Here is a 14,531-nt window from a genome sequence, read left to right on the forward strand (position 1 = left end):
CCATCACATAGATGTAACACAGAATCACATAAAATTGTACAATTTCATTTATTAAATGATGATAATTTACAGTCAAGTGATGACAGAATAAGTATAAAAAAATTTTTGTCAAGACAAACCTTGCATTACCATAAAAGACTAGTTGATGAGGTCCTACAGCAATGGAGATGCTAAGACATTATTCCTACTGAGATCCGTACCGATTAAAGTTTTAGGGCAGACACTATGAAACATTAGGTTATTTTAAGAACCAACATGACTGTAAACTAAACTCAGGTTTCTTATGCAGATACTTTCCTCCATATGCTTTCTGCTCAATGCTCATGTGATGTCCATAAAGGTCCTCACAGGTATCATCTCTAATCAGGAGGAGACCAGAGACTGAAACCTCCAGTGATCCTGAGAGCCTGGCTCTTATCAATAAAAAGTGACCATGTCCTGAAATATTGGGAGATGTGAAAACCTACAAATGTTGCCCTTTATAATGCAAATGATGACATCAGCGCTAGATTCATCATACAACAGATAATTATGGTGCGGCATATGTATCTGTTGTATGACTTACAAAAGAGTTTATTGGGTCTTGTTGAGGTTTCTGTGGTTTTGACAGAAAACATAAAGCAACACCCAGAGCTATTTTTTCTGTAAAATGTGATAGAAAATATGATGATGGGTTCTGACAAATTTTCCAGTGCAAGTGTGAACAGAGTTTTAGTCATACACACCTGTAATTCCCATACATATCAATGGAGAGTGACTGCATATTGTCTCCTCCTTTTCATTCACCAGTGAACCTGCTTGTTCTTGAGAATAGCATGGGCTCCCCCAATCTGTCAAATAGGACAAATCTGGATACCTTTTCATGATTTTTTTTGTGTTGAACTCATTCATGTGTTTAACAAATTTAAGTTTTGAGATATTTTGTACAACTCATACATGTGAGGCTAGATGCATTTAGACACATTTTTGAGTCTATGTTACAACATTGTGACTACCCATCTTACTTGTGATTAATAGTTACATCATTATAGAATGCTAAGGTGATCCAAGGACTTAGCTGTGGTGGCTGCAATGCGGAAATGTTTGCATTTTAACTATATCATATATTTGACTATAATATATATACATACAAAATACATACTGCATCTATATATACACATACTCATACATCATTTATTCCAGTTCAACCCATTTTCCTTAGCTAGCTCACAGTTTTAGTCTCTCTACCTTATAAAGGTTTCCCTCCTGCTCCTTCTTATGCCAAAAGGACTTGAATTGTCTTCTGAGATGCTCAACTTTCTGGGTTAATGTTCTGAAGTTATTTGTTCCCATATATTCCATCCTTCTTTATGGTCACCATATGCTCCAACTTTACTCCTCACTGTGTAATTCCAATTCCTTTAGAGTTGGCTTTACTTCTTCAGGTTTTTAGTCATTCTATGCCATTTGTAGTCTTGTCTGAATTTTGGCTCTGTGAACTCATCATCCTTTTCTCTATCCTCCAATTGTCCTCTTTCTTTCTGACTTCACTACACCCATTGACACTATTTTTTCCAGCTTTCCCTCTGGTACTAAATGTAGACTATTACATCTGTGTAGAACACCTTGTCTTGACCTTCTCGCTTTTGAACCTCTCTAGACCTCTTAGGACACTTCTAGACATACCATGATAGAATCCTAGACCCTATAGAATCCTCGATCTCTAGTTTTCATCTGGTATTTTCATAGCAGTTATCAAAATACAATTCACACCTTATGCTGGGAGTTGTAGTTTAGCAACTGGAAAAATAGATGTTGGAGATCACTCCTTTAGATACACCATAGTTATGTCTTCTCATAGATCCTTCTCCTGTCTCCATAAATCCTACGAATTCTCATGTACACCTCTTTTTTTGCAGACTATTAAAGCTTGCTGGGAATTGTAGTTTTTAAACAGCAGGAGTGCCATATGTCATAGATCACTGCTGTACACCCACCACATCTACAGTATGACCCCTGGTAGCACCTTCTCCTACCTCTGAAGACCTCACATCCTTTTTGCACTTGTTAGGGAATACAGAGAGGAAAACCACACGTTGGAGATCACTGCCCTACATTCACCACAACTTTGTTTCCCCTGTAGACCCTCTTGCCATGTCTACGGTCAACATTCCCTTTCTGCATGTAGAACTTTTTTTTTCCAAGTTAAGGACCCTTGGAGTGGTGAATTTAGCCAAGATGGGAACCACCACTAACCGGCTTCTACTACTATCGATTTACCACATCTATGCCTCCTGGATTCTACTCTTGTTTCCGAAGACTCTACTTTCTTACTGCATACAGTCCTTTTCATCTTCTTTGTATTTCTCATATTCCCTATAGAAAGTCTGTTGTAGTCTCAAAATCTCAAAAGTCAGATGTTACATCTTACCAGATATCCCTATGTCTGTGCACAGATCCTCTCTTATTCTCCAAGTCTTCAGATGCTCTGCTCCTTCTTCTCCTGTGTCTCTGGCCTTTGCACCTCTCTCCGTGCCTCCCACACTGCTTCCTGCTTGTACAGAACACCCCACTCCCTCTCAGACATACACAATGTGTTCTCAGTGCAGTACAACAAAAAGCCTTTCTATTTAGAAAGCTTCAGTCTAAAGTTCACATATGGAGAATGTCTACACTACGCTTTGCATCCAAACCACCAATGTCCTAAGAGGCAGAATTTTTTAACTAATGAAGATCCAGGTTTTAATTATAATGCATTGCTACTTTACTTAAAGGGATTGTATGAGATATGAAATAAAGCAGCAGCTGTGAATAGGCTAGGTTACGATACCAGAAAATACCATATATCCATGGACAAGAGTTACATGTTTAAAAAAAAATATGCAGATGTGGTTTTCTAATCCTAGACATACCCCAATATTGTTACCTGGTTTAATATCTTGTTTGGCTATGAGAAGCTTTATAACTGTTGAAGTACTACATCACCCAGCATTTCCTTTCCTTAAAAAATTTTGGTTTTAAAGTACCTCTCGTCACTTCACCCACAAATCTATCCTGTGATTTCCATTGCTCAACCTTAGTGATCCCCATTGTGCAACGTCACATGATTTGCAGTTTTGGGTCTCACCTCGGGGATACATACCTATTGCCATAATGATAGTCTTCTAATCATAGCCGCTCGTCCAAGCCAAGAAAGGCTCAAGAGGGTGGCTTTCTATGTTCACCTGTAAAAGAGTTATCCAAGGGCGAATGCTTGGCTGTGTCTGTAAGTATCATGGAGGACAATGGAGAGCGCTGAGTTCATGCACAGACATCTCGCGATCCATTTTGTGTTTTATTGCCACTTCTGCCTTATCAAGGGAAGGTAAGGGGAATTAGAGGGAATCTGTCAGTAGGATCGACCTTTATAAACAGTATGACGTAGGTCATAGAAATTGAAATAAAATAATACCTTGACATCTGCGATCCGATATTTTATTCCTAAGATATCCATTTTCTTCTTAATATGTAAATGAGCTGTTAAGATCTTATCTCTGAAAATCTGCCTCTAGAGCATATTTTAAATGAAAGGGGGAAATACCATTGGGAGACATGTAATGAGTGACAGTCTGCTCTTCTGATCTACATGTCTCGCATTGGTAACACTTTCATTCAAAGGGACTCTGTCAGCAGATCTTTGCTACCTCATCTGAGAGCAGCATTATGTAGGCAAAGAGATCCTGAATCCAACGATGCATCACGTAGGTTACTGGGTGCAGCCGTTCTGACATAATTAGAAATTTTAGTTTTAGTCATGCAGCAGAGCTGAGTGAGCTTCCCCGCTCACACCAGGCTCTCAATAGAGATTGTACATTGACAGTGAAGTGTCAATCAAAGGAGGGGGCGTGCCGGACTGTCATGCACATGACTTTGTAGTCCTGCAATGATAAGAGTCCTGCTTCTTAAACAAACATAGCAAATAAACAATAGATCGGACTATGACAAGACAGGCATGCCTGAATTTTCTGTGTTAACCCTTGCAGAATGCTGGCTTCAGCTTACCAGCTGACAGATGCCTTTTAAAATAAGCCCTGGAGGCAGATTCTCAAGGAGATCAATGTCCATTTCATAAATCTTTACAGCTCATTTACATTCTAAGAAAAACTTGTGTTTCTCAGCAATAAAATATTGGATCGCAGATATCAAGGTAAGTGGGGGTTGATCATACTGACAGATTCCCTGTAATAGTCTGGCGATAAATGGAGGATCTCGCATTCTGAGGATGTGCAATCTATCTCTATTATGGGAATACTCTTTTAACGGAAACCTGGCATGTTGAAAATGGTTGCGATCTGCAGTCAGGATGTTATAGAGCAGGAAGAATCGATCCGATTGATATATTTTTTGAGAGAAACATTTCAGTAATTCTTTCATTATATTAACTGAAATCCCAAGTGTTTGTATGTATAAGAGTCCATTGGGCGGTCCTATTCAGTGAGTGACAGGTTTTCCTTGTCTAACTGTGCATGCAGACATAGCTGTCAATCACTAGTAGGACCACCCAGTGGACTCATATGCATACAAACACTAGAGTTTACAATGAATAAAATACATCTTATACTAAATCTTTTCCCAGAAACTTATATATCATACTGCCCAGCTTCTCCATCACTATACCATGCTGTCCACAAATCGGACTGTGTGCACAATGTGACAGATTCCCTTTAACTCATCCATAGAATTTAATGCAGATGTATAAACCATGTTTTGCTACATTTAATACTGCAACTTATTCAATCCAAATGAACAAGGCCAAACACGGCAAAGCGTTTGTTACACTGAGTCGGTATTGCAGGAAAGGGGCTGTATACAAGGCGTCTCCTACAATATGACAGGTGCTGCTTAGACCAAAATGTGGTGTTACCAAATCATTGAAGCAGATCAACAATGTTCATTTCATTGAGAAATATTATTGAACGAACAACGCATTTCAGCACAGCTCCTCCACCTTCCTCAGGTCCACTTCATTTAGATCTAAGGAGCACCTGTCTTAGTGATGGAAGACCAATTTCTTTGTATATTTCATTGTTGCTCCCTATTCTTGGAGTGAGGGTTGGAATGACCTTCCCTGGACGCGTTGCTTTAAATGCCCAGATGAATGCCTTGAGAGCTGTCTCTAAATTGGCACATCTCCGACAGCTGAGTGCGGTTCTATCACACTCACCTGAGAATTATTAGAAAATCTCAATTTTTTTCAGCTGTTCGCCGTGTTTGTTACTCTTTTTAGCTCCTTTTGCGTTTTCAAAGGAATTGTGGCCCTCCACTAGGCTCCACTGCCCCTTCGTTCTGCTCTTCAGAGGGGGACAGTGTTTAGGATTCCTACCAATTATACATTATCAATAAAAATCCTGGAAACCCCCTTTAATATAAAAAAAGGGGAACTGCTGGGTTGTCAAATGATAGTACAAACTTACCTATGACCCTCAAGGTGGCATGCATTAATCTTCTAGAATTTACAAATGAAATGAAAAATCTGTCTTCAAAATTGTTGTCCTGCTCTTGAGATAGCAAATTACACTTATTTATAGAATGTGAATCCTGGCATAGAAATAAGAATGGTCGGCTAGGCACTACAGAGGTGGATTGCTGGCTTCCGTTGTTACTGATGGGAGGACCATTCTTCTACCACAATGCATTGTGGGAAGTTGGTTGACAACAGAGGCCTCAAATGAGAGTATGTGATTCAAATTGACATTGGCTGTAAAATGTATAATCCTCACGATGAGCGCTCAGTAAAAAGATACTGTCATCTGTGGAGTCCATGTCCCAATCCAGTCGGTGTTCTTTCATAGAAGATCATGTAGATCACTTGGTCTAGATCATTCATATCAGGTTCTGGGTGCAAGAGATTCTGTATAATCCATACTAAGGTCCTGTAAACCACTGGTCCTGTTTAATCTATGCAATCCATTCAGTGGAAGGTCTTTTGGATCCCTAGTTGTGTTGACTGTATATTCAATCGTGTGGATCCTGCAGACACATAGGTGAAAGTTCTGTACCATCCATGGATTCAGTGGGTCTTATCTTTGCCTTTTTTAGGGTACATTGCTCTGTAGGACCCTTCCTTTGTGGCTTGTGCTTCCTTTCCTGGCCTTGGCTAATCTCAAATGTTCTGAATGTGAGAGTTTTTCATCCTTCTCATCAGGTGTCATCACAGGGGTGGAGCTCAGGGTACAATGCCCCCATTATACCATGCTCTTCATACCAGAGAGCCTTGCAGGGAGACAAGGAATGCTGTGCATATGCTCTGCCTCCCCCTCCCTTCTACTACTGCAAACACACGGCCCTTGTATTTAGGTGGGGGGATTGCACTTTTATACCGTGTACTGCAGTTTACACAACCCATATACTCTCCGTGTGCAGTACAGGAATCCTAGTTTTATATAGTATATAGATGGTCATGTAGGTGTACTTGTACCTTTATTTAATATCCTGGGTCAATATCTTACAGTTCATCACCAATTATTATCCCTTAACATCCTGGAGTAAAATTTAATGACAACCCAACAAAGCTTTGTACCGACTGCATCCAATGCCCTAATTTCTAACCTTAACCAATGAAGCCCTTTCCTTAAATATTACCGGAGAGTTAAAAAAAAATGCACGAGATTAAAGACACTCCATAGGCAGAGGTGTAACTGAAAGTTCTTGGCCCCCGGTACAGAATATGGCAAAGGGCAGTTACATTATTGGTGTCTTTCTACGTGGCCGGAGATCTGTGGGAGTCTTATGAGCTCAAGGTTCTTGGATTGACTGCATCGTCATGCAACATTTAAAGTTGGCCACATCTCTTCTTATATAGGGATGATACCTCAGATTAAGACTATAATAATATATTTTTATTTGTATAGTGACAACATATTCCGCAGTTTACAATTCAGAGAGGACATATACAAACAATATGGGACATTACAGAGTAATACAATTCAACAGATATGAAGAGTAGGGGGGCCCTGGACACAGTTTACAATCAGGGATGATCGAATATCACAAATATTCGGCAATATTCGACTTCGCGTATATCTGACGAATAGGTCGCCGCTATGCGAATATTCGATGCACAATGTAAGTCTATGGGAAGCCCGAATAGTTGCTATTCGGCAACTATTCGGGTTTCCCATAGACTTACATTGCGCATCGAATATTCGCAAATCGTCGAATAGTAGCGACCTATTCGACGAATATGGGCGTTGCCGAATATTTGCGGTATTCGATCATCCCTATTTACAGTCTATGAGGAAAAAAGGCCACAAAGGGGAAATGGTAAAAAGTGCTTGTGTTGTCTGGTCATCAATATAATAAATACTGGATTCATATAAATTCACATAACGCTGCATGAAACGGTGACCAGCCAGGACTAGTCCATCACAGCCCTCTGTTGTCACATCCCTATAAAAGCCACGTCACTCCAGTGACCCGTGATCAGGCGCCCTGCCCATGTGTTGTATCATCACGTTAAAAGATAAAGACTCCTTTAACCAAAGAGGTTTTCTCAAAATTGACAGTTATCCCCTTTCCATGGATAGAAGATAACTTGTGAGGTTTGACCGCTGGACCCCCCAGCAATCCTGAGAACAAGGCTTTGGAAACTCAAGAATGAGGCCCTGTATAATCCCGTCTTAAAGGGGGTTTCCAATGAACAAAGTTATTTCAAAGTTGATTTTAATCAACAGCTTTTAGAATAATAATAATAATTCCCACAATTGGTTGTGTTTAAAAAAATGTCCCTGTGCTGAGATAATCTTATATAGGTGTCCCTGCTATGTACTGTGTATATTCGCAATGTCTGACTGTATAGGGACATGATCTGATCATACCACAGCTCCTGGGCAGGGGAGGAAGCCAAAAAGTATACAGATTGCACAGCATGGGATCCTATCTGATTCTTTTTTTGAGGTAAAGCATTTCACCGCCTGCTTTTAAAAAAATATTTTACCTCATAGAAAAAATAATTTCCAATCTGGTTCTGGCCTGTGAAGTGGGGAGCTCCATCCCAGCCAAGGGTCATCTACTCCCCTGCTCCTGAATTGTGTGTGTCCGTGTTGTGCACCCGATGGGATGTGCGACACTTACAACATTATCCATGGTGATCTTCCTCTTGGATTTTGATCCTCGCCGCTGAGGTGGAGGGTGACGCAATTACACACAAGTCTTTTTTATGAATAACTCGGGAACCGACTTTATTGTGGTACACCAGGTCTTTCTTACTTCGGAAAGACAGGCCTTCTCGTGCTGCGCCACTCTTTCGGGGCTCTCTGACTTTCTACCCTTGTTCTGGGTTTCTAGCTTCTGGTGCTTGTTTCTAATACTGGTTTCCTCACTGTATTCTTTCTTGGCGGCTACCATGTTTGACTCGGACTCTCGGGTCTCGGCACTAGGGAGGGTACCTCCCATCCTCTCAGTATTACATCCGCAGCTAACTGCCTAACGTTTCCCTGTCTCCTCTTGCTAACCTCCTTACTCTACCTACTTTAGCTTCGTCTCCCTGGCAACCACTGAACTGTCTGCACCTGTCCTACACTAATCTAAGCAACTTGCTAACTACTCCTATCATCCCACTCCTGCTGCATGTTTACCTAGTTGCCTACAATAAACATCCTATCTACAATCCTTACCTATTAGTCCTTATTAATAATTCTGTCTGACAGGCGCAAGGGGCCAATCCCTATTTACATTACACATATTGTTTTCATTATAATATACACATAACATACATACGCAGAGTAAATACACCTACATATTGGAAGTGTGTGTTCTCTGCAATAATACCCTGTAATAAAACACATAAATTCATGGACACTAGAGGGCGCCGGCTAATGCTCCCATCCAGTTCTGCTACATCGCTGGCACCGCAATGTACTTGCCGAACAATTTACATTCAATATACTGTACTATTTTGTACACTTCTATGGGAGTGGCTCTACGCCGTAGGGGTGACCAATACACTTTATTACTTCTTCCCTAGCCCAGGAGCTGTGGTATGATCCGACCATGTCCCTGTACGGTCAGATACGGCCATTACACAGCACATAGCAGGGGCACATATATAAGATTATCTCAGCACAAGAACATTTTTTTTAAATACATCCATTTGTATAAATTATTATTTTTTTAAGATCTATTGATTAAAATAAACTTCAAAATGAACATTGTTCATTGGAAAAACACTTTAAATGGAGTGTGGATGCTCATGGTCGGCCTCCACTCTATTCATTGTCAATGGGACTGCCAAAAATAACGGAGCACTGTACTCTCCTTTCTTCAGCAGTCCTATAGACATGGATTGAGACCGCCTTTCTGAAGAGCTTCATTATCGATGTTGCACAAGCCCATTAGCTACATTTCCATGGGTCCCAGAAGTCATACCCAGTGGTTAGGGAGTATCATAGAGTGCACATCAATAGCATTTGCAACTAGGGCCGAATGTCCCTCAGTCACGTATGAAGACACCACTACTATGGAGGACACATGATGATGGTCAGGGGCTTTTACAGATCCTCCACTCGGGCCCAGCAGATATAACTTACACTAAAGTGGGCTTTACACGCTGCGACATCTCTAGCCGATGCTAGCGATGGCGAGCATGATAGCACCCGCCCCTATCGTTATGCCGATATGTGAAGATCGCTGCTGTAGCAAACATTATCGCTACGGCAGCGTCACACGTACTTACCTGCTCGGCGACGTCGCTGTGACCGGTGAACTGCCTCCTTTCTAAGGGGGCGGTTCGCTCGGCGTCACAGCGACGTCACTAAGCGGCCGCCCAATCAAAGCAGAGGGGCGGAGATGAGCGGGACGAACATCCCGCCCACCTTCTTCCTTCCTCATTGCTGGCGTGTGGCAGGTAAGGAGAGGTTCCTCGTTCCTGCGGCGTCACACGTAGCGATGTGTGCTGCCGCAGGGACGAGGATCAACTTCGCCCAAGCGACAGCAGCGATAATTGGGAGAGGACCCCCATGTCAACGAGGAGCGATTTTGGACGTTTTTGCAACGATCCAAAATCGCTCCTAGGAGTCACACACAACGAGATCGCTACAGCGGCCGGATGTGCGTCACAAAATCCGTGACCCCCAACGAGATCACTGTAGCAAAATCGTAGCGTGTAAAGCCACCCTTAGTATAGTGCCGGGATAGCTCTTTGTTCCACTGAAGTTAATTGTATCCACAGGCAGTTGGCTGTCCTTAAAAGATCTTTGCCCCAAGCCTCACAAAACGACAGGGATCCGATTTGACTTTCATACATGGCACCCTTCGCAATAATCCGGCAGAGATTAATTTCCAGCTCGGTATCTTTAATCAGCACTATGACTGCAGCGTGGGATCTCTGTACTCACTCGCTGTCTGGCAGATTGTTGTGGGATTGAAAGGAGAGAAGGGATCAGATGGAGAAAATCTGCGGCTGAGAGAGGCTGATTGAGCTGCAGATGTGATACTCTGAAAAATTATTCTAGCTTTTTTTGATGATATTTTCATTGCCATTTGCCACCCCAAGAAAGTAATAGCCCAAATCATCAGTTGCATTTTTTGCACTTTTCTTTTTTTATTTGTACGCTTTTAACGACAAATTCATCAAAATGGTGGGTACGATTCATAAATTTTACACAAAACCCCAAATTGTCTTCTTTCCTGTCTTTAAATGGAATCTAACACATGGTTTAGCCAAATAAAGCTAAGACCAGCATGATAAAGGAAAAGAGACCCTGATTTCAACTATGTGTCACTTACTGGGCTGCGTAGTGTAGCTTTTATAAAGTCACTGTTTAATTAGCAGGACATTATCATAATATAATGGGTGGCACAGTGGCTCAGTGGTTAGCACTGCAGTCTTGCAGCGCTGGGGTCCTGGGTTCAAATCCCACCAAGGACACCATCTGCAAGGAGTTTGTATGTTCTCCCCGTGTTTGCGTGGGTTTCCTCCGGGTACTCCGGTTTTCTCCCACACTCCAAAGACATACAGATAGGGACTCTAGATTGTGAACCCCAATGGGGACAGTGTTGCCAATGTATGTAAAGCGCTGTGGAATTAATAGTGCTATATAAATGAATAAAATTATTATTAATTATATAATGAGCTCTTGCATCTGCTGCCAGGTAGTCCAGCAGATGCATGATCTCGTTATAACCCTGCTCTACATTCAAATAACTGCTAGATCTGCAGCAGAGAAAACATTGATTTTATGAAAATGACAGCTCAGTAAGTGACACATCGCTGGAATCAGGATCTCTGCCCCTACATTATGCCACTCTCAGATGAAGTAGCAAAAATCTGGTGACAGATTCCCTTTAACTTCTTTTGCGTCTCCTTAGCAGGAAAAGTCACATATTTTGTAAGCAATGCACCAAAGTAAGGGTACCTTCACACTTAGCGATGCAGCAGCGATCCGACCAGCGATCTGACCTGGTCAGGATCGCTGCTGCATCGCTACATGGTCGCTGGTGAGCTGTCAAACAGGCAGATCTCACCAGCGACCAGTGAACAGCCCCCAGCCAGCAGCGACGTGCAAGCGACGCTGCGCTTGCACGGAGCTGCCGTCTGGAAGCTGCGGAGACTGGTAACTAAGGTAAACATCGGGTATGGTTACCCGATGTTTACATTAGTTACCAGCGCACAGCTGTGTGTGCAGGGAGCAGGGAGCCGCGCACACTGAGCGCTGGCTCCTTGCTCTCCTACCATAGCTACAGTACACATCGGGTTAATTAACCCGATGTGTAATGCAGCTACATGTGCAGAGAGCAGGGAGCCGCGCACACTGCTTAGCGCTGGCTCCTTGCTCTCCTAGCTGCTGTACACATCGGGTTAATTAACCCGATGTGTACAGCAGCTACATGTGCAGAGAGCCGGAGCCGGCAGCACAGGCAGCGTGAGAGCTGCAGATGCTGGTAACTAAGGTAAATATCGGGTAACCACCTTGGTTACCCGATGTTTATCTTGGATACAGCTTACCTCAGCTGTCAGATGCCGGCTCCTGCTCCCTGCTCGCTTCATTTGTCGCTCTCTTGCTGTCACACACAGCGATCTGTGTGTCACAGCAGGAGAGCGGCTTTGAAGAAAACGAACCAGGGCTGTGTGTAACGAGCAGCGATCTCGCAGCAGGGGCCAGATCGCTGCTCAGTGTCACACACAGCGAGATCGCTAATGAGGTCACTGCTGCGTCACAAAAACCGTGACTCAGCAGCGATCTCGGCAGCGAGCTCGCTGTGTGTGAAGCACCCCTAACTGTCTTATGTGCCTCCAGAGGGGAACTGGAGCACTGTTGGTGCAAAATTTGTTAATTTTGAACAATTTGCATTTCATGAATCTGTCTAAAACCTTTGGAAAACCATATTAACTTAATAATCAGTAGATTAACTAATCTACAAAGACAAGTCGAAAAAAAGTACAAATTGATGAAATTGTCGCAAATCAAAAAGTTACTAATTGAGATGTTATTTGTACCAAAAACCTGTGAAATGCATATACAGTATATCATAAAAGTTAGTACACCCCTCAGTTTTTGTAAATATTTTATTATATCTTTTCATGGGACATCACTGAAGATATGACACTTTGATACAATGTAAAGTAGTCAGTGTGCAGCTTGTATAACAGTGTAAATTTGGTGCCCTCTAAATAACTCAACTCACAGCCATTAATGTATAAACTGCTAGCAAAAAATAGAGTACACCCCTAAGTGACAATGGCCAATTGTCCCCAATTAACCATTTTCCCTCCCTGCTGTTAGGTGACTCTGTTAGTGTTACAAGGTCTCAGGTGTGAATGGGAAGCAGGTGTGGTAAATTTGGTGTTAACCCTCACACACCCTCTCATACTGGTCACTGGAAGTTCAACATGGCTCCTCATGGCAAAGAATTCTCTGAGGATCTAAAAAAAAGAATTGTTGCTCTACATAAAGATGGACTAGACTATAAGAATATTGCTAACACCCTGAAAATGAGCTGCAGCATGGTGGCCAAGACCATACAGTGGTTAAACAACACAGGTTCCACTCAGAGCAGGCCTCACCATGGGTGACAAAAGAGGTTCAGTGCACGTTCTCAGCGTCATATCCAGAGGTTGTCTTTTCAAAATAGACATATGAGTGCTGAAAAAATTGCTGAAGAGGTTAAAGGGGTGGGGAGGTGGAAGTCAGCCTGTTAGTGCTCAGACAATATGCTTCATACTTTATCAAATTGATCTGCATGTATGTCATCCCAGAAGGAAGCCTCTTCTAATGATGATGCACAAGAAAGCTTGAAAACAGTTTGCTGAAGATAAGCAGACTAAAGACATTGGATTACTTGAACCATGTCCTGTTGTCTGATGAGACAAGAACTTGTTTAGTCCAGATGGTGTGGCGGCAACCAGGTGAGGAGTACAAAGACTAGCCTACAATCAAGCATGGTGTTGGGAGTGTCATGGTTTGGGTCTGCATGAGGGCTGCCGGCTGTGGGGAGCTACAGTTCATTGGGGGAACCATAAATGCCAACATGTACTGTGACATACTGAAACAGAGCATGATCCCTTCCCTTTGGAAACCGGGTGGAAAGGCAGTGTTCAAACATGATAACAACGCCAAACACACCTCCAAGACGACCACTAACTTGCTAAAGAAACTGATGGTAATGGAGGAATGGAAGAGGATTCCAGTGGCTTCTGTGAAGCTAGTGAACTCCAATGCCAAAGGGAACCAATCAACAGGATTTTCGTATATAACCTAAAGCCAGTGCTATACTGGCACTATCAGGCTGATTCTATATATACCTTTAGTGGTCAGCTTGGATGTATAGGTTTTGAAATCAAAGAAAGTAATGTTTATAAAATCAGCAGCTTCTTGAGTGACAGCAGCTGAGGATCAGCTGCTGTCTTATGAAAGACGATTATTAGCTGTAATTGCAAACAAGGGTTATTCCACAAAATATTAAACCTAGGGGTTGAATAATAATTGACCCACACTTTTATGTTGAAAATTTATTAAAATTTAACTGAGCAACATAACTTGTTGGTTTGTAAGATTTATGCATCTGTTAATAAATCCTGCTCTTGTTTGAAGTTTGCAGGCTCTAACTTATTTACATCTTATCAAACCTGCTAAATCTGCAGGGGGTTGAATACTACTTGTAGGCACTGTATATATATATAAATACACACACGCATATATATAGAGAGTCATGGCCGAAAGTGTTCGTACGCTTGAAATTGTTTCAGAAAATTAAATGTTTCTCCCAGAGATTACACATATTTTGTTATACACATGTTTATTTCCTTTGTGTGTGTTGGGAGAACCCAAAAAAATATAGAAAAAATGGCAAATTGGACATAATTTCAAACAAAACTCCAATAAATAACTGCAATCAGTTGCTTCCTATAACCATTAACAAGCTTCTTGCACTGCTCAACTGAAATTTTGGACTAGCTATCTTTTGCAAACTGCTCCAAGTTTCTCATATTTGAAGACCCATGACCTAGAACGCAAACCCATTTTTCTGACACTGGGGGTCTACATTGCCATCCAAAATCCTTTGGTAATCTTCAG

The sequence above is a fragment of the Anomaloglossus baeobatrachus genome, chromosome 5 (genome assembly GCF_048569485.1).
Source record: "Anomaloglossus baeobatrachus isolate aAnoBae1 chromosome 5, aAnoBae1.hap1, whole genome shotgun sequence".
Classification (NCBI taxonomy): Eukaryota; Metazoa; Chordata; class Amphibia; order Anura; family Aromobatidae; genus Anomaloglossus; species Anomaloglossus baeobatrachus.